Source organism: Microcebus murinus, chromosome 3 (genome assembly GCF_040939455.1).
Source record: "Microcebus murinus isolate Inina chromosome 3, M.murinus_Inina_mat1.0, whole genome shotgun sequence".
In the NCBI taxonomy this organism is placed as follows: Eukaryota; Metazoa; Chordata; class Mammalia; order Primates; family Cheirogaleidae; genus Microcebus; species Microcebus murinus.
In genome coordinates this window covers 73,193,943-73,215,934 of record NC_134106.1, presented here as the reverse complement: position 1 = coordinate 73,215,934, position 21,992 = coordinate 73,193,943, and the positions used below count along the sequence as shown (strand labels likewise).

The 21,992-nt window shown below is 41.9% G+C and overlaps 1 long non-coding RNA gene, 1 other non-coding gene and 1 gene segment (V, D, J or C); 2 read left to right on the top strand and 1 right to left on the bottom strand.

The window, feature by feature from the left end:
• LOC105856880 (immunoglobulin kappa variable 2-28-like) overlaps window positions 1-21,992 on the top strand; it is a 339,993-nt gene that overhangs the window by 12,305 nt on the left and 305,696 nt on the right.
• LOC105878721 (uncharacterized) lies at window positions 133-20,758 on the bottom strand. Its single transcript, XR_012918594.1, has 4 exons — window positions 20,680-20,758; window positions 9,569-9,643; window positions 1,218-1,431; window positions 133-400 (listed from the first exon to the last, which is right to left on the bottom strand). It is a non-coding gene; the product is annotated as an uncharacterized LOC105878721 (long non-coding RNA).
• Window positions 11,644-11,716, top strand: TRNAM-CAU (transfer RNA methionine (anticodon CAU)). Its single transcript has one exon. It is a non-coding gene; the product is annotated as a tRNA-Met (tRNA).

Here is a 21,992-nt window from a genome sequence, read left to right as displayed (position 1 = left end):
TATTGGTACCTGCAGAAGCCAGGCCAGTCTCCACAGCTCCTGATCTACTTGGGTTTCACCCGGGCCTCTGGGGTACCAGACAGGTTCAGTGGCAGTGGGTCAGGCACGGACTTTACACTGAAGATTAGCAAGGTGGAGGCTGAAGATGTCGGGGTTTATTACTGCATGCAAGCTATACAACCTCCTCCCACAGTGGTACAGCCCTAAACACAAACCTCTCTGCTGGGTGGCCCAGCTGCTCAACCGAGTTGTTTGTCTAGTGTTCGGGTGCCATAGAGCACATTGCAGGGAACTTCAAAGAATATGTGCAGGCCACTGATCTGGACCATGAGGGCTATGGCTTCACCTTGGCAGGCACATATAGTATCTGTTAGCTGTGACAGCCTTGGCCTGGCAGAACCTACAGGAGAATGGAAAGGGTTCAAGTGCCCTGTGAGAAACCAGACAGGATAGAAGAGAAAGTTGAAAGAAAGCTGATTCTAATCTTCCCTGCCCGCCATACATTTATTTGTCAATTAAATCCATTTAGTGTAACAGGTTTTTCATGCAGTCTGATTGATGGAAATCCAAAAGTAATGCATTTTTTGGATTTTATTTTGGCTGAATAGTTACTAGTGTATAGGGACCGGGATTCGTTTAGTGATATAGACTCTAAACCTTCCCCTACACCCACGTGCACAATCCCCCCACCTTTATTTATTTATATTTTTAGCACATGTCTCCCTAATAAAGGGGCAGACACAGCATTTCATACCACATTTCAGGGAGTACCAAAGTAAAATTGTCCATTTTCTTGGGCTTTGACTGCTCCATAGACTTTGTAAATCTATTTTAAAGAAAAAGTCATGTGTCAAAGTTTTGGATTAGTCTCAGTCATAGCATGTTGAAATAAAAGGCAAGATTTTTGAATTCCATATCTGGACTTTAAAAATAAATGATCAAGTATGGAAGAATCAAAAGCCATACATTTATATGGCACATTCAACAGAATATTTGAAAATATAAGATAATATAAGGTACTTTTGTCTTCCAAGAATAAGAATATTAGAGTTTGGGGCAGCAGTGAAGGACACATGGAAGGACACGTGGCAGACAGCAGCTGTTGATGCAACACCCAACTCTGATGCTCACATTTTTCATTGAGGGAATGCTGGTGATGTTGGGGTTGAGCTACAAACCCTGATGGAATCATATATGTATTTCTTGGAAATACTCACAGTGATGACTAGTTCCTGACTGGCCTTCAGATTGTGCCCTGATGTCCCTGCAAGCTGGTGGGGAAGTCCTGCATCACGCAGGGCTCTGAGGCCTCAGTGAACCACAGGTTAGCCAACGTCCTAGCACATGGACTTTAGGTCATATGAAGCATTCCTAGTCATCCCAGCAGGGTGGAGATGAGCTTCCAAAATTGACTCTTCCCCCATCTTATATCTGGATGTGACTGGAAAGAGAATGGTCATTCAGGAGAGACCTTGCATGAAAATAATACAGAGTTGACCATGGTGGAGCTTGGGCTGGAAGATCATCAGGAGATGCAGGAACCACGTCTGAGACACACATGAAGGACATTCAGTGCAGCTTTATAGAAGGAAACCCGCAGGAATGAGGGAGGCTTAACTCCACCTTTGTGGTCCAGGCCCAGCCACTGCTCCTGGCCAGACCTCAGCTAATGTCCCAAGGTGAAATACTGCCTGATGTTTTGGGTTCAGCCCTGGTCCAGCCTGCTAAGGTGGCTCCACGCACCTTACCTGCCAGACTCAGCTGGATTCTCCTACTAGTAGAATCTTCTGCATGGGCTGAGCTCAAATTCTCAAGCACACTCAAATCTGCAAATTTCACTAAAGAACACAATCACAGGAGAACATCAGATCACCTAGAAAGGCTATTGCCTCATTGGAATGTTAAGTCATCTGCTGTTTATTTCTTCTATAGTGCTCTCATGTCATCACAAACATGACTTTTTAAATTTATTTCCTGTTCTCTTCTGCTTTTGTTAGGAAATTTTTTTTGTCTTCTAAGAACTATAGCATTATCAGTGAACATGAAAGTTATTTTTTTTACTTTAAATTAAGTGCAAACTAGTACAATCAATATGGAAAGTAATATTGAGATACTTCAAAGACCTAAAAGTAGTAATACCATTTGATCCAGCAATCCCAGTACTGGGCATCTGCCCAAGGCACAAAAAAGCAGCATTGTAATATTAAGACATTCTCCTAATTAAAGTAAGACAAGAATGCAAAAACAAACACCACATATATCTACTATCTACTTGGTATTAATTGATCAGCATTTATGTGCACGTATGGAAATAGCATTCATCAGTGTCAGGAAGGTTGGAGGGGGAGGGGGTGATAGGTATATTCACACCTAGTAGGTGCAGTGCACTCTATCTGGGGGATGGGCATGCTTGTAGCTCTGACTCGGGGAATATATGTAACCTAAACATTTGTACCCCTGTAATATTCCAAAATAATAATAGGAAAGCAAAAGCAGACACAGAATTATCCTTGCTATACCATTCAGTGGAGACAAGATGAGTAAAACCCAGATAGATTGGTTCATGGGAGTTGTTCAAGGTCATCCACCTAGTTGAAAAGCATCACAGAGAATTCTGGGGACTCTCTTTATGGACAAAGCTGTTCCTCAGTAGTTCTACAGATGGACCCATAATGCTGCTATGAACATTCAAGTACAGTTTTTTGTGCACATATATTTATATTTTTCTTGGGTATATATTAATACCTAGCAGTGGAATTGCTGGATAATGTGGTAGCTCTTTGTTTAAACACTTGCACTGCTGCACTGTTTTCCAAACATGCTGCACCATTTTCTGTTTCTACTAGCAAAGTAAATATTCTATTTTACTACCAACTCAGGAAATGAGGACAAACCTCTCAGTGAGGAGGTGTTCAGAAGAGCTCAGGATGTAAGAAAATAAATCCAAGGGAGCTCCGAGATGTTCATTAAACACTTCTTTTTTTTTTTTTTTTTGTTCCCACACCGGGAGATTAAACACTTCTTTTTTTTTTTTTTTTTTATTTTGGCATATTATGGGGGTACAGATTTTAAGGTTTCAATAAATGCCCATTCCCCCCCTCCCCCCAAAAGTCTGAGTCTCCATCATGACCATCCCCCAGATGGTGCACATCTCACTCACTATGTATGTATATACCCGCCCCCCTCCCCCCTCCCACCTGCCCAATACCCTATTACTGTAGCACCTATGTGTCTACTTAGGTGCTACTCAGTTAATACCAGTTTGCTGGAGAATATATCTGGTGCTTGTTTTTCCATTCTTGGGATACCTCACTTAGTAGTATGGGTTCCAGCTCTAACCAGGAAAATATAAGGTGTGCTATATCACCATTGTTTCTTAGAGCTGAATAGTACTCCATGGTGTACATATACCACATTTTATTAATCCATTCTTTGATTGATGGGCACTTGGGCTGTTTCCACAGCCTTGCAATTATGAATTGTGCTGCTATAAACATTCGAGTGCAGGTGTCTTTTTTGTAGAGTGTCACTGGATCATTTGGGTAGATGCCCAGTAATGGGATTGCTGCATCAAATGGTAGATTCACTTGTATCGCTTTAAGGTATCTCCATATTGCTTTCCACAGAGGTTGAACTAGTTTGCAGTCCCACCAGCAGTGTAGGAGTGTTCCTCTCTCTCCGCAACCACGCCAGCACTTATTGTTTGGAGATTTTTTGATAAAGGCCATTCTCACTGGGGTTAAGTGATATCTCATTGTGGTTTTGATTTGCATTTCCCTGATGATTAGAGATGTTGAGCATTTCTTCATATGTTTGTTGGCCATTCTTCTGTCTTCTTTAGAAAAATTTCTGTTCAAGTCCTTTGCCCACTTTTTAATGGGGTTATTTGATTTTTTCTTCCTAATTTTCGTGAGTTCTAAGTATATTCTAGTTATCAGTCCCTTATCGGATGCATAGGATGCAAAAATTTTCTCCCATTCTGTAGGCTGGCTGTTTACTTTCATGACTATTTCTTTGGCTGTGCAGAAGCTTTGTAGTTTGATCATGTCCCATTTATTTATTTTTGTTGCTGCTGTGATTGCCTTTGGGGACTTCTTCATAAACTCTTTGCCCAGGCCGATGTCTAGGAGAGTGTTTCCAACTTTTTCCTCTAGAGTTCTAATAGTTTCATATCTTAGGTTTAAGTCTGTTATCCAGCGTGAGTTGGTTTTTGTGAGAGGTGAAAGGTGTGGGTCCTGTTTTAGCCTTCTACAGGTGGCTATCCAGTTTTCCCAGCACCATTTATTGAAGAGGGATTCTTTTCCCCAGCGTATGTTTTTGTCTGCTTTGTCAAAGATGAGATGGCTATATGAGGATGGTTTTATATCAGGATTCTCACATCTGTTCCACTGGTCAATATTCCTGTTTTTGTGCCAATACCATATTGTTTTAATTACTACAGCTTTGTAGTATAGTTTGATATCTGGCATATTAATGCCTCCCATTTTGTTTTTGTTGCCTAGAATTGCTCTTGATATTTGGGGTCTTCTTTGGTTCCATACGAAGCGTAAAGTTATTTTTTCTATATCTGTGAAGAATGCTGATGGGATTTTAATAGGTATTGCATTGAATCTGTAGATCAGTTTGGGTAGTATAGACATTTTGATGATATTGAGTCTGCCGATCCACGAGCATGGTATGGATTTCCATCTGTTTACATCCTCTGCTATTTCCTTCCTCAGTGTTTCATAGTTCTCCCTGTAGAGGTCTTTTACCTCTTTGGTTAAATATATTCCTAGGTACTTTAATTTCTTTGTTGCTATTGTGAAGGGAATTGAGTCTTTGATTTGGTTCTCAATTAGATTGTTGTTGGCGTATATGAATGCCTCTGATTTCTGTGTATTAATTTTGTATCCTGAGACTTTACTAAATTCATTGATCAGTTCCAGGAGTTTCTTGGTTGAATCCTTGGGGTTTTCTAGATACAATATCATATCATCAGCAAACAGTGAAAGTTTGATCTCTTCTGCCCCTATTTGGATACCTTTGATTCCATTTTCTTGTCTGATTGCTGTAGCCAAGACTTCCAGCACTATGTTGAACAGAATTGGAGATAGTGGGCAGCCTTGTCTGGTTCCAGTTCTAAGTGGGAATGATTTCAATCTTTCCCCATTCAGTATGATGTTGGCTATGGGTCTGTCATATATGGCTTGTATCATTTTTAGGTATGTCCCTTCTATGCCTATTTTCTTAAGTGTTCGTATCATGAAAGGGTGTTGAATTTTGTCAAAAGCTTTTTCTGCATCTATTGAAAGGATCATGTGGTCTTTGTTTTTGCTTCTGTTTATGTGGTGAATTGCATTTATAGATTTACGCATGTTGAACCATCCCTGCATCCCTGGGATGAAGCCCACTTGGTTGTGGTGGATTATTTTTTTGATAAGTGTCTGGATTCGGTTAGCTAAGATTTTGTTGAAAATTTTTGCATCTATATTCATTAGGGATATTGGTCTGTAGTTTTCATTTTTGTTGCATCCTTTCCTGGTTTTGGTATCAGAGTAATATTCGCTTCATAAAAGGTGTCGGGGAGGTTTCCGTCCTTCTCGATGTTGTGGAATAGTTTCTGCAAGATAGGTACTAGTTCTTCTTTGTAAGTATGGTAAAATTCAGGTGTGAAGCCATCTGGACCGGGACTTTTCTTTTTAGGGAGATTTTTAATTGCTGTTTCTATTTCAGCTGTTGAGATTGGTCTGTTCAGGGAATCTATTTCTTCCTGGTTGAGCCTAGGGAGGCTGTGTGTTTCTAGAAATTTGTCCATTTCCTCCACATTTTCCAGTTTGTGTGCATAAAGATTTTTGTAGTATTCATAAATTGTATCTTGTATCTCTTTGGGATCAGTTGTGATATCTCCTTTTTTATTCCTGATGGAGCTTATTAGAGATTTCTCTTTTCTGCTTTTCGTTAGCTTAGCCAACGGCGTGTCAATCTTGTTTATTTTTTCAAAGAACCAACTTTTTGTTTTATTAATCTCCTGAATAGCTTTCCTGTTTTCAATTTCATTTAGTTCTGATTTGATCTTGTTGATTTCACTTCTTCTGCTGGGTTTGGGGTTGGTCTGTTCTTCTTTTTCCAGCTCTTTGAGTCGTTTCATTAGATTGTCTATTTGTGATCTTCTTGCCTTTTGGTTATAGGCATTTATGGAGATAAACTTTCCTCTCAGAACTGCTTTAGCTGTGTCCCAGAAGAGTTGATAACTTGTCTCTCCATTGTCGTTTTCTTCATAGAAGTTTTTTATTTCCGTCTTGATTTCTTCATTTACGAAGTAATCATTTAGTAGGAGGTTGTTTAATTTCCACGTTTTTGTGTAGAAATGTGAGTTTCTGTTAGGGTTGATTTCTAGTTTTATTCCACTGTGATCTGAGAAGGTACATGGTATGATTTCTATTTTTTTAAATTTCTTGAGATTTTCTTTGTGTCCTAGGATATGGTCAATCTTAGAGAATGTCCCGTGAGCTGATGAGAAGAACGTATATTCAGTGGATTTTGGGTAGAATGTTCTGTAGATGTCTGTCAGACCCAATTGTTCTAGAGTTTTGTTTAAGTCCATTATTTCTTTATTAATTTTCTGTTTGGAGGATCTGTCTCGTGCCGTCAGTGGGGTGTTGAAATCCCCGGCGATTATGGAGTTGCTATTAATCCATTTGCTTAGCTCCAGTAAGGTTTGCTTTATGAATCTGGGTGCACCTAAGTTGGGTGCATATATATTTAAAATTGTTATCTCTTCTTGTTGGACTGTGCCCTTCACCATTATATAATGACCCTCTTTGTCTTTTACTACTTTTGTTGGTTTAAAAACTAAATCATCTGAAATTAGAACTGCCACACCAGCCTTCTTTTGGCTTCTATTTGCTTGGAATATTGATCTCCACCCTTTTATTTTTAGTCTATGTGCATCCTTGCAGGTTAAATGTGTTTCCTGAAGACAGCATATACTTGGCCTGTATTTTCTTATCCATTCAGCCAGCCTATGTCTCTTGAGTGGAGAGTTTAAGCCATTCACATTTATTGAGAGAACTGATAGGTAAGGTAGATTACTGATCATTCTGTTGGGTTGGATGTTGTTGCTATGATTTGTGTCTTGAGCCATTGTAATATCTGGCCTTTAATATCTTTGGGTTTTGGTTGTTTTTATATCCGTGGATTATTATTATGATGTTCCGTGCATAACGCTGTTTTAAGTACTTCTTGTAGGGCTGGTCTTGTCTTGGTGAATTCTCTGAGCCTTTGCTTGTCTGCGAATGTTTTTATTTCTCCTTCATATATGAAGCTTAGTTTTGCAGGGAATAATATTCTAGGCTGGGCATTGTTTTGTTTCAAAAGAGTGAGAATGGGGCCCCAGTCTCTCCTTGCTTGTAAAGTCTCATTAGAGAAGTCTGATGTTATTCGAATTGGCTTTCCCTTGTATGTCACTTGCTTCTTTTGTCTTACAGCTCTTAGAAGGGCCTCTTTAGTTGATACTTTGGTCAGTCTGATGACTGCATGACGTGACGTCTTCCTGTTTGCATTGAATCTCCCAGGGGTCCTCTGGGCTTCTTGAACTTGTATATCGAGATTTTGAGCAAGGCCTGGGAAATTTTCCTCTATTATATCTTCAAAAAGCTTGTCCAGCCCTTGAGTGTTGTCTTCCTCCCCTTCGGCTAAACCTATGACCCTCACGTTAGGTTTTTTCACATAATCCCACAGCTCTTGTAGACTTTGCTCTTTTCTCTTGTTTCTCTGCTCTATTTCTGTGACTGATTTATTTAATTGGAAGGTGTTATCTTCAAGCTCTGAGATTCTTTCTTCTGCTTGATCTACCCTGTTCTTGAGACTTTCCACAGTATTTTGTAGTTCTCTGAGTTGATTCTTCATCTCCAGGACTTCGGTTAAAGTTTTCTTCACTGTGTCAATCTCTTTGTTGAACCTTTGTTCCATTTCTTGGAGGTTTTTTGTGTTTTCTTGGTGTTGGTTATTGAGTTGTTGTTGCAGCTGGGTGAGTGTTCTTATGATCCACATACGAAATTCCTTTTCTGTCATATTGGTTGCCTGATTTTGGTCGGTGTCCGTTTCTAGGGGGCTGGTGCTCCTCCTTGGGGGTGTGTTTTCCGTTTGGTTCTTCATATTTCCTGAGTTCTTTCGCTGATTTCTTCCCATGTCGATCAGTTGTTGTTTCTTTCCTTAGGTTATTGTTTGGGTATTCACACACCTTGTTTAGTTTCTGAGGCGTTAGGTGGTGCCTGTGGGTGAAATTGGACCACTCCCTGTATATTGAGTCAGTGGGTGCCGTGGAAAGGCTGTGCAAGATGCCGTCCCTGTCAGTAGGTGGCGTTTGCTTGGAGGAACAGGCTATGGTGTTGATTTTGAGTCCTGTTATCAGCTCTCGTTCTGGGCGGAGCTGGGTTGGGTAAGCCTGCCCTCAGGCCGTTAGCAGGGGTCAAAGTTCTGTTCTCTGCTGTCAGGGCGGGGCTGGAATGGTCCCGCTCAGCCAGAAAGTCTGGGTGTGGGGGTGGGGCTGTCTGAGACCCACAGTCTGCAGCAGGCCTCGCTTCTTTCCACCCTCCCCAACTCCGCAGCTACTCCTGGGCCTCTGCCAGCAGGCCAGACCACAAGCCACCAGGCCTCCCCGGACTGTGATGCCGGCGGGGAGGTTCCCTGCACAGGAACGCCACCTGGGTTGGGTGCACGGCCTCCTCCTGGGAGGAGGGTTGCCCTCTAGGACGCCGATCCGCCCCTGGAGGCAGACACACCTCAGTAGGCTGTTCACGTATAATCCTTTTGTGCCCCGGGCAATGCTAGCCCTCGGTGCAGGGGATCTGGTCTGCAGGTCCGACCTCTGGGTCCCAGAGTTCAAACTGTATTCCCACCAGGGAGAGGGTTTCCGGTCCTAATTCACCCACAGGGAGCCCAAGCTGGGTCTATGTCTCTCAGCCTCTGAGTCGGCACCGTTTTCCTGGGAACATGGTGCCAGCAGCACCTGGGAGGGCGGGCGGGGTCCCAAACGGGAAGGTCCCGTTCCCTGGAGGTGCCTCCGGCTGGTGGCTGTATTGTCTCTCTGGGCAGCCGCGGGTAGGGTCGGCGGAGGGGGGGAGGAGGCAATATGGCGCCTGCCGCGCGGCTCTCCGTGCACACGGAGGTGCCCAGAGGAAGTTGGGAACCTGGTGCCACGTCTGCTACAGGCTCACCGTTGGCAGGCGGCGGCAGTCTCTGGGCTGATGTCCGCAGGTCTCTCCACCCGCTTGGGAGCCCACCAGCAGTCCCGAATGCAGGGGAGGGGAAACAGCGAATCCACCTACCCTTGCCGCTGGTCTCCGGGCTGCTCCGGTGGTCTCAGCCTCCAGTTCTCCTCCGCAGCCTCCTCCCGTGGAGTCTCCCGGGGTCTCAGGTACCCCTCCTTCCGGCCCTTGTCCGCTGTATGCTCGTCTTCTTGCTTCTTTCCTCTAGTTTCTGCTAGAATCGGTCTTTTCTGCAGAGACCCTCTGTCTGGCCGTGTTATTCGTCCGCCATCTTGCTCCGCCCCCCTAAACACTTCTTAAAGGCTTCATGGTCTTACCCAGCCTGGGTACATGTTTTTTTCCTCCTGGTGGATGCCAACTCACTCCCAAGGTTGTTCAGAGGAAGGGACAGGCTAGAGATAGAAAAGTTTGGTCAGATAAGGAAGAATTGGTTCAAGATATAAACTAGGGAGAACAGATCAGAATGAAAGATGGAGAGCTGAAGAATATGAAATGAAATCTTTCTGTGGGAAAAAAGAAAATTTGAGCAAGAATTTGCTTGTAGTCATACAGCGTGTCTATCTTGAGGACCTTGGACGTGTGGACTAGTGCTGAATGTGAAAGGACTGAGCACGGTCATCTATTCCTCTCGCTAGTTCACTCGTCACAATTCCTTACGTAGAGTGAAAGCAACTTGAGAAATTAGATGTTCTATGTTTTTGCTTTTATTAAAGACTGAGCACTGTCAGTTAATCTCAAACAAGAGAGGGTGGAAAGAAATTGAGGAATCAAAATGTAAGTGCATAGGCACATATATATTTTATCTCTTTTGTGAAGCCTGTGTAAATCTATAATTCTGAATTTCAAGTCAAGAAAAATATTAGACATTACATTTGCCATAAATTAGTATGATGGCAAAAGTTATTCCCCTTCAATTCTGCTTCCTATTTTTGCATGAGTAATATTATCATTGTATACACAGATTACTTTATTATCATCAAATTGTATTGCGTTACATACTTTATATTTGAGGAATTATTCCCACAAAACAACACTGAATTTATTAGCAGATTTTCAACTTAGGTAGATTAACTTTTAGGATTGAGTGATTTCTATTCTTCCCAAAGGCATTTTACGATCACAAACCACAGTTTCCTCTTCTTGAGTCCTCTGATTTATTTTAACTCTTGGTCAGCTGAAATAAATCTTTCAAGGGTTTCTATTTTTGAAACTCATTATGTGTATTATACATTTTTTAGTTTCAAAATAAAAATTTTCTTCATATTTAATTTTTGTAGTTCTGTAAATAATGCATAATTTCTTTGTTTTCTCAAAACTTTTTATGTTGTCAGATATGATTACACTGATTACTGGAAGTTAGTTTTGGAGACTGGGACTCTGATGCAAGCCAATTTTTAGCTGTGAAAAAAAGAACCCTTAGGGCTTTTGGATTATTTATTTATTTTTAGACAGAGTGTTGCCTCATACATAGCAGTGGCTTGATCATACCTCCCTGCAACCTCAAACTACTGGGCTGAAGGAATCCTCCTACCTAAGCTTCCCATGTATGTGGGACTACAGGTGTGTACAAACACACCTGGTAAAATTTTCTATTTTTTGTAGAAATGTCATCTCTCCCTTGCTCAGGCTGATCTCCAACTCATGACCCCAAGCAATCCTTCCTCTTCGGTCTCTCAGATCCCTAGGATTATGGGTGTCGGCCACCATATCTGGCCTGTTATGTATTTTTTAAGTGTAACAAATTATTTGTGTGTTTTCTCATTTTATAAATGTTTGACTAGAATTGTGTGACACATCGAAATGTAATTGTTGCCAGCTAATAAAAGAAAATGTCTGTGAAAAGGTTGTGTCTGGTTTTTCTTTTTTTTTCTCTTTTCTGTGGGGAGGCTTAGCAGGGTCTTTGGGACGTGGTCTTGTAGGAACTGAGATGGTGAGTTCATCCCCTGCTGTGTGTTCAGGGGTCGTCAAGGCTGTGAAAACAATTCTCCAACAAAACAATAGGTGGTTACTCCAGTAAGAGGCTGTTGTGCTGTGATATTTCCCTTCAAGTGGGCAATTATACGCTGATTTTATTCCTCTATTTTATTTTAGGTAGTTTATTAGCAAGGCTGTCCTATCAGTACACATGCATAAAGTTATTCATTGAAGCACTGTTCTTAATTATGTGCAAAATGAAAATATCCACAATGTCCACACATAAAATTGTGGTTGAAAATCTATGGCACTTCCACACAACAGAGAAACTTGCAGTTTGTACAAGAAGGAAGAAGTTCTCCATGAAGTGATATGGAGTGATTTTGATGATATATATAATATTATTAAATGAAAATAGTAAAATGCAAAAATGAATCTATAGTGTGTAATTATTATTGTAAAGAAGCAGGGGGTAGTTGCCTCCTTAGCGCAGTAGGCAGCGCGTCAGTCTCATAATCTGAAGGTCCTGAGTTCGAACCTCAGAGGGGGCAACGCATATGTTTTCTTACTTTTGATAATGCTTACAAAAAAAAAAAAAAAAAAAGAAGCAGGGGAGATCCAACAAACAAACAAACAAAACTGGGTGTGTGAACCACAGTTCATTGGGAGGCGTAAGTGGGAGGGAGTTGTTGACGGAGGGGCATGGCAATGGGAGAGAGGGGATTAGACATGTGTCACACGTGTCACTTCTCTGAGTACACCTTTGCTGCTTGTGTATATTTGTGTCTTTGGGGACTGTATTAATATCACACATATTCTATTCAAATAAATACCTGAAATCAACAAAGGTAAGAGACATCCAGATGGAGCACAAACAAAAGAAAACAGCACCAAATGTACTACAAATGAATGAAAAAAATAACCAGGTGAATGGATTGGGAAAGAAAGTACAAATGTAAGTAACATTGCAATTCAATCTTTTGACTATTTTCAGTAGGTCTCAAGACAATGGAACTGTGAATAAAAATAGTACTTGAGTGAGTAGCTCTGATTTCACAGTGGTATGGGTATGTGTGTGTGCACAGTTTCCTTTCTTCTTCCCAAGATACGGCTCCATAGCATTTTCCGAATGAGTTTAGAACCAGGGGTCTGTGTGGCCTGACAGGAAGTGCACGTCCAAGGCTACCCCTGTCTACTACCTGAGCTGTGGCGTCTGCCAGCTCCATCTGCTGTGCTTCTGAATAAATACACCTGGGAGCATTCACTGGTCTTTCCTAACAATTATACAAGGTTCAGAAGATGGTGGACGAATAACACCGCCAGACAGAGTGTCTCTGCAGAAAAGACAGATTCTAGCAGAAATTAGAGGAAAGAAGCAAGAAGACGAGCATACAGCGGACGAGGGCCGGAAGGAGGGATACCTGAGACCCCGGGAGACTCCACGGGAGGAGGCTGCGGAGGAGAACTGGAGGCTGAGACCACCGGAGCAGCCCGGAGACCAGCGGCAAGGGTAGGTGGATTTGCTGTTTACCCTCCCCTGCATTTGGGACTGCTGGTGGGCTCCCCCGCGGGTGGAGAGACCTGCAGACACCAGCCCAGAGTCAGCCACCGCCAGCCAGTGGTGAGCCTGTAGCAGACGTGGCACCAGCTTCCCAACTTCCTCCGGGCACCTCCGTGTGCACAGACCCGAGCCACGCGGCAGGTGCCATATTGCCTCCTCCTCCCCTCCGCCGACCCTACCAGTGGCTGTCCAGAGAGACAATACAGCCACCAGCCAGAGGCACCTCCAGGGAATGAGACCTTCCCTTTTGGGACCCTACAGCTGACTCAGGGGAACTCAGACTGTGAGCTCCCTACCCACCCGCCCTCCCAGGTGCTGTTGGCACAGTGTTCCCAGGAGAACGGTGCTGACTCAGAGGCTGAGAGACATAGACACAGCTTGGGCTCCCTGTGGGTGAATTGGGACCGGAAATCCTCTCCCTGGTGGGGAAACAGTTTGAACTCTGGGACCCAGAGGTCGGACCTGCAGACCAGATCCCCTGCACCAAGGGCTAGCATTGCCCGGGGCACAGAAGGGTTATACGTGAACAGCCTACTGAGGTGTGTCTGCCTCCAGGGGCGGATTGGCGTCCTAGAGGGCAACCCTCCTCCCAGGAGGAGGCCGTGCGCCCAACCCAGGTGGCGTTCCTGTGCAGGGAACCTCCCCACCGGCATCACAGTCCGGGGAGGCCTGGTGGCTTGTGGTCTGGCCTGCTGGCAGAGGCCCAGGAGTAGCTGTGGAGTTGGGGAGGGTGGAAAGAAGCGAGGCCCCCTCCAGACTGCGGGTCTCAGACAGCCCCGCCCCCACACGCAGACTTTCTGGCTGAGCGGGAACATTCCAGCCCTGCCCTGACAGCTTTCCCTGGAAGCAGAGAACAGAACTTTGATCCCTGCTAACAGCCTGAGGGCAGGCTTACACAAAATCAACAGCATAGCCTGTTCCTCCAAGCAAGCACCACCTACTGACAGAGATGGCATCCTGCACAGCCTTTTCATGGCACCCACTGACTCAGTATACAGGGAGTGGTCCATTTCACCCACAGACACCACTGAACACCTCAGAAACTAAACAAGGTGTGTGAATACCCAAACAATAACTTAAGGAAAGAAACAACAACTGATCGACATGGGAAGAAATCAGCGAAAGAACTCAGGAAATATGAAGAATCAAACGGAAAACACACCCCCAAAGAGGAGCACCAGCCCCCTAGAAATGGACACCAACCAAAATCAGGCAACCAATATGACAGGAGAGGAATTTTGTATGTGGATCATAAGAACACTCACCCAGCTGCAACAACAACTCAATAACCAACACAAAGAAACCACAAAAAGTCTCCAGGATATGGGAAAAGAAATAGACACAATGAAGAAAAGTGTAACCGAACTCCTGGAAATGAAGAATCAATTCAAGGAACTACAAAATACAGTGGAAAGTCTCAAGAACAGGGTAGATCAAACAGAAGAAAGAATCTCAGAGCTTGAAAATAACGCCCTCCAATTAAATAAATCAGTCACAGAAATAGAGCAGAGAAACAGGAGAAAAGAGCAAAGCCTACAAGAGCTGTGGGATTATGTGAAGAAACCTAATGTAAGGGTCATAGGGTTACAAGAAGAGGAAGAACACAACACTCAAGGGTTGGACAAGCTGTTTGAAGATATAATAGAGGAAAATTTCCCAGGCCTTGCTCAAAATCTTGATATACAAGTTCAAGAAGCTCAGAGGACCCCTGGGAGATTCAATGCAAACAGGAAGACGTCACGACATGCAGTCATCAGACTGACCAAAGTATCAACTAAAGAGGCCCTTCTAAGAGCTGTAAGACAAAAGAAGCAAGTAACATACAAGGGAAAGCCAATTCGAATAACATCAGACTTCTCTAATGAGACTTTACAAGCAAGGAGAGACTGGGGCCCCATTCTCACTCTTTTGAAACAAAACAATGCCCAGCCTAGAATCTTATTCCCTGCAAAACTAAGCTTCGTATATGAAGAAGAAATAAAAACATTCTCAGACAAGCAAAGGCTCAGAGAATTCACCAAGACAAGACCAGCCCTACAAGAAGTACTTAAAACAGCGTTACGCACGGAACATCATAATAATAACCCACGAATATAAAAACAACCAAAACCCAAAGATATTAAAGGCCAGATATTACAATGGCTCAAGACAGAAATCATAGCAACAACATCCAACCCAACAGAATGATCAGTAATCTACCTTACCTATCAGTTCTCTCAATAAATGTGAATGGCTTAAACTCTCCACTCAAGAGACATAGGCTGGCTGAATGGATAAGAAAATACAGGCCAAGTCTATGCTGTCTTCAGGAAACACATCTAACCTGCAAGGATGCATGTAGACTAAAAATAAGGGTGGAGATCAATATTCCAAGCAAATAGAAGCCAAAAGAAGGCTGGTGTGGCAGTTCTAATTTCAGACGATTTAGTTTTTAAACCAACAAAAGTAGTAACAGACAAAGAGGGTCATTATATAATGGTGAAGGGCACAGTCCAACAAGAAGAGATAACAATTTTAAATATATATGCACCCAACTTAGGTGCACCCAGATTCATAAAGCAAACCTTACTGGAGCTAAGCAAATGGATTAATAGCAACTCCATAATCGCCGGAGATTTCAACACCCCACTGACGGCACGAGACAGATCCTCCAAACAGAAAATTAATAAAGAAATAATGGACTTAAACAAAACTCTAGAACAATTGGGTCTGACAGACATCTACAGAACATTCTACCCCAAATCCACTGAATATACGTTCTTCTCATCAGCTCACGGGACATTCTCTAAGATTGACCATATCCTAGGACACAAAGTAAACCTCAAGAAATTTAAAAAAATAGAAATCATACCATGTACCTTCTCAGATCACAGTGCAATAAAACTAGAAATCAACCCTAACAGAAACTCACATTTCTACACAAAACGTGGAAATTAAACAACCTCCTACTAAATGATTACTTCATAAATGAAGAAATCAAGACGGAAATAAAAAAATTCTATGAAGAAAACGACAATGGAGAGAAAAGTTATCAACTCCTCTGGGACACAGCTAAAGCAGTTTTGAGAGGAAAGTTTATCTCCATAAATGCCTATAACCAAAAGACAAAAAGATCACAAATAGACAATCTAATGAAATGACTCAAAGAGCTGGAAAAAGAAGAACAGACCAACCCCAAACCCAGCAGAAGAAGTGAAATCAACAAGATCAAATCAGAACTAAACGAAATTGAAAACAGGGAAGCTATTCAGGAGATTAATAAAACAAAAAGTTGGTTCTTTGAAAAAATAAACAAAATTGACACACCATTGGCTCAGCTAACGAAAAGCAGAAAAGAGAAATCTCTAATAAGCTCCATCAGGAATAAAAAAGGAGATATCACAACTGATCCCAAAGAGATACAAGATACAACTTATGAATACTACAAAAATCTTTATGCACACAAAATAGAAAATGTGGAGGAAATGGACAAATTTCTAGAAACACACAGGCTCCCTAGGTTCAACCAGGAAGAAATAGATTCCCTGAACAGACCAATCTCAACAGCTAAAATAGAAACAGCAATTAAAAATCTCCCTAAAAGGAAAAGTCCCAGTCCAGATGGCTTCACACCTGAATTTTACCATACTTACAAAGAAGAACTAGTACCTATCTTGCAGAAAGTATTCCACAACATCGAGAAGAACGGAAACCTCCCCGACACCTTTTATGAAGCGAATATTACTCTGATACCAAAACCAGGAAAGGATGCAACAAAAAAAGAAAACTACAGACCAATATCCCTAATGAATATAGATGCAAAAATTTTCAACAAAATCTTAGCTAACCGAATCCAGACACTTATCAAAAAAATAATCCACCACGACCAAGGGGGCTTCATCCCAGGGATGCAGGGATGGTTCAACATAGGTAAATCTATAAATGCAATTCACCACATAAACAGAAGCAAACAGAAAGACCACATGATTCTTTCAATAGATGCAGAAAAAGCTTTTGACAAAATTCAACACCCTTTCATGCTACGAACACTTAAGAAAATCGGCATAGAAGGGACATACCTAAAACTGATACAAGCCATATATGACAGACCCATAGCCAACATCATACTGAATGGGGAAAAATTGAAATCATTCCCACTTAGAACTGGAACCAGACAAGTCTGCCCACTATCTCCACTTCCGTTCAACATAGTGCTGGAAGTCTTGGCTACAGCAATCAGACAGGAAAATGGAATCAAAGGTATCCAAATAGGGGCAGAAGAGATCAAACTTTCACTGTTTGCTGATGATATGATATTGTATCTAGAAAACCCCAAAGATTCAACCAAGAAACTCCTGGAACTGATCAATGAATTTAGTAAAGTCTCAGGATACAAAATCAATACACAGAAATCAGAGGCATTCATATACGCCAACAACAGTCTAATTGAGAACCAAATCAAAGACTCAATTCCCTTCACAATAGCAACAAAGAAATTAAAGTACCTAGGAATATACTTAACCAAGGACGTAAAAGACCTCTACAGGGAGAACTATGAAACACTGAGGAAGGAAATAGCAGAGGATGTAATCAGATGGAAACCCATACCATGCTCGTGGATCGGCAGACTCAATATCATCAAAATGTCTATACTACCCAAACTGATCTACAGATTCAATGCAATACCTATTAAAATCCCATCAGCATTCTTCACAGATATAGAAAAAATAATTTTACGCTTCGTATGGAACCAAAGAAGACCCCAAATATCAAGAGCAATTCTAGGCAACAAAAACAAAATGGGAGGCATTAATATGCCAGATATCAAACTATACTACAAAGCTGTAGTAATTAAATCAATATGGTATTGGCACAAAAATAGGAATATTGACCAGTGGAACAGATGTGAGAATCCTGATATAAAACCATCCTCATATAGCCATCTAATCTTTGACAAAGCAGACAAAAACATACGCTGGGGAAAAGAATCCCTTTTCAATAAATGGTGCTGGGAAAACTGGATAGCCACCTGTAGAAGGCTAAAACAGGACCCACACCTTTCACCTCTCACAAAAACCAACTCACGCTGGATAACAGACTGAAACCTAAGGTATGAAACTATTAGAACTCTAGAGGAAAAAGTTGGAAACACTCTCCTAGACATCGGCCTGGGCAAAGAGTTTATGAAGAAGTCCCCAAAGGCAATCACAGCAGCAACAATAATAAATAAGTGGGACATGATCAAACTACAAAGCTTCTGCACAGCCAAAGAAATAGTCATGAAAGTAAACAGACAACCTACAGAATGGGAGAAAATTTTTGCATCCTATGCATCCGATAAGGGACTGATAACTAGAATATACTTAGAACTCACGAAAATCAGGAAGAAAAAATCAAATAACCCCATTAAAAAGTGGGCAAAGGACTTGAACAGAAACTTTTCTAAAGAATACAGAAGAATGGCCAACAAACATATGAAGAAATGCTCAACATCTCTATTCATCAGGGAAATGCAAATCAAAACCACAATGAGGTATCACTTAACCCCAGTGAGAATGGCCTTTATCAAAAAATCTCCAAACAATAAATGCTGGCGTGGTTGTGGAGAGAGAGGAACACTCCTACACTGCTGGTGGGACTGCAAACTAGTTCAACCTCTGTGGAAAGCAATATGGAGATACCTTAAAGCGATACAAGTGAATCTACCATTTGACCCAGCAATCCCATTGCTGGACATCTACCCAAAAGATCTAATGACACTCTACAAAAAAGACACCTGCACTCGAATGCTTATAGCAGCACAATTCATAATTGCAAGGCTGTGGAAACAGCCCAAGTGCCCATCAATTCAAGAATGGATTAATAAAATGTGGTATATGTATACCATGGAGTACTAATCAGCTCTAAGAAACAATGGTGATATAGCACATCTTATATTTTCCTGGTTAGAGCTGGAACCCATACTACTAAGTGAAGTATCCCAAGAATGGAGAAACAAGCACCAGATATATTCTCCAGCAAACTAGTATTAACTGAGTAGCACCTAAGTGGACACATAGGTACTACAGTAATAGGGTATTGGGCAGGTGGGAGGGAGGAGGGGGGCAGGTATATACATACATAATGAGTGAGATGTGCTCCATCTGGGGGATGGTCATGATGGAGACTCAGACTTTTGGGGGGAGGGGGGAAATGGGCATTTATTGAAACCTTAAAATCTGTACCCCCCATAATATGCTGAAATAAAAAAAATTATACAAGGTTCAAAAATTAAATTCTCAGCATATTATTAGGGCACAAACTTTTAGGTTACATATATTGCCTTTGTCCCACCCCAAAATAAAACATATTTTTAAAAATTAAATTCTCCTTCTTGCTGGTCTTTCCTTCTCTTTCATCATGTTTAAACTGAACATGTAGCAATGTGCCTGGGACAAAGAGGAGTGGCTCAATACATATTTGTGCAAAAATGGATAGTAAGGAAATTGTATTTCATCTTTCCAAGAGAAACTCTGGGATGAGAGAGAATCCAGGCAAGCACTGAGCTGCTCTCTGCAATGATTTTTGTCAGATTATGTCATGACAAAGGGACATATGTGAAAGACCAGACCCCAACTAATGCAGACCAGACCCCAGACCCCAACCCCAGATGCCAGACCCCAAATGAGGCAGGGTAATGGTCTTATGGGAACCAGCAAGCAAAGTAGCCAACAAAGACACTGCTTTCATCCTTCATAATTTGTATTCAAAACAAATTTAAAACAAGAATTTTTACCTTTCTGTAAATATGAGTGTAAAGCTTCACAAAAATCCAGGATGTATTTGGTGTAGAAAAAATAGAAAAGGATGGACCCCCTCCATAATACTCTACAGACACCACCCTTCCTGGTGAGATTACTAAATGGAATGATGTTTACGTCTAACCATAAAGGAAGACTTGAAACCAAGTTTCCCTGTGCAGCCATCAGCCCTGCTTTCCAAGGAACACCCCATGGGAGTTGAGGGGACAGTGGGACAGAAAGGAGGGAACCTGCCCACTGTTTATGACTGGGAGAGGACAACAAACATGTAGTATAAGCCCAGACTGACTGTGTCACTGTGGACCCAAAGTCTGATGACTCCACAGTCACTGCATTGCTAATTAGAGTGTTGTGCAGCAAAACATACTGTAGCCTCCACAACAACTGGATCCCAGACAGTGTGCGGAAATCCCAATTCATAGACCATTGACATCCAACTGAAAACTATGTGTCAGTGTCTAATGTGGCCACACATGAGTGCTTGCATAGTACGTGGAAATCAAGTATGACTTGTGATACGCATCACAAGAAAACATGGATGAAAATATGCAAAAAAGAACCTACACATCACCCCAGAAATGACAATATCAGGTCAAAGGGAAAACCTTCAGGATTCTCCCACACTTGACCACAAGAGGGCGCACATGCACAACACTGGCCCCAGAAGGGGCTGGTGTGTTGCTGATAACAGTGCCCAGGACAGCAGACTGATTCTGCCTTGATGAAGATGATAATGATCACCACTTCTTCATTTCATTTTGTAGCTCACACTTTGCTTCCAGCAATGATTTTACACCTCTTCCTGCAGCCCATTCATCTAGCAGACCCTGACAACACAGAGTCAATAACACTCATGGAAACTCCTAGGGTTTAGCTAAAAAAAAGTTACCCCTATGACAGTGTCCACACAGCAGAGTGTACGTCTGGGGAAATGAATCTAAAACAAATGAAAACTTAGAAAGAAATGTGAGTAGGAAGGTCTGTCTATTAAAAAAAATAACGAGTGAGGACTGGGAGTCTGGAGTGTGGTCTGGTCATTGAAGGGCAGCAGGAGGACAGGGATCAAGGTGTTCTCATCAAGGTGAGAGAAAGGTCACCACCTGCTCATCCTCCCAAGGCCAGTGGCAATGGACTTACAGACATGTAAGTCAGATCCACATTTGCTCATACTCACAGCCACCTCCTGGCTCCAGAGACAGGATTGAGCAGATATATCTTCCCAGATCTTCAGGAACTGTGGACACAGGCTGTCAATGAGAAAGAGGACAGTGGAAAACAATGGTATTGGTTACATGTGTGCCCCATCTGTTCTCAGGAAATATTTTCCAAGTTTCTATGATTTGCTTTTTTTTTTTTTAATACCTATGACTTCTAGAAATATTTTTCCTGTGCATATTGTTTTCCAAAAGCCCAATTCAGACTAACTCTATGCAGTCATGTATGGCTGGGACTTCTCTGATATTCCCTCTCTATCCGCTACCCTCTACTAATGTTTTACCTTTGACAACAATCAAAACATAATCCCATTGATTAATCAATCATTAAAGGAAAACTTTGAAAATATCCATTTTGAGAAATAAATACTGGGTCAATGTAGTCACCTATTCTTCAGCTGAGGCACCACAATTTCTCATTCTAGGAAAATATGTCCCAACTGTGTGGATCTCAGCATGGTACCAATACTATCTCAACCTCCCAAGTCAGAAGTAGTTAGTGAATTCTCTACATCTCCATTGTATTTCTGAAACATTCTAAGTGGTAGATAATGCTATTCATTTGTGTAAACAATTGATTTCACAACAGCTATGCAATGGTGGACGTGACTTTGCTTAATAACTCCCAGCCCTCTTTTCCTATCTCCAGTATGTCAACATTCCAATAGTAAATGATCATGATAGACACATTCATTTCAGTGATCATCATTTATTTCTTCAATGTTCTCTATTTGGCAAAAGGTTTTAGGTAAAGATAACTATTGGGGGAAAAATTCAGAGTCAGACAGTGTCCCTGTTCAGTTGTCCTGCTATAACTAAATGCCACAGACTGGGAAACTTATCAACAATAACAGGCAGAGTTCTGGGTCTTGGATGTCCAAGATCAAGACACCATCAGATGCAGTGTCTAATGAGCTTTGCTCTCTGTGAGTTCAAGATGAAATTTTGATTCTGTGCCTCCACATGTTGGAAGGAGATAAGTTAAAAGGAGACCAAATGAGAGTTATGTCCTCATGTTGCAGAAGAGGTGGAAGGAACAGGCAGTGCCCTGAAGACTTTTGTCTGTGGGCATTAATCTCACACATGGGGGCAGAGCCCTCCTGATTCAATCACTACCTAGAAGGCATTACATCTGTTACCATCACCTTAGGGTTTAAGGCTCAACATGAATTTCAGAAGGACACGAACATTCAAACAGTAGCAGACAGGCATAGTCTATTGCTGACAAAGTCAGCATATTACCACATAGTAAGAGTGACCAAACTGCCTTGAT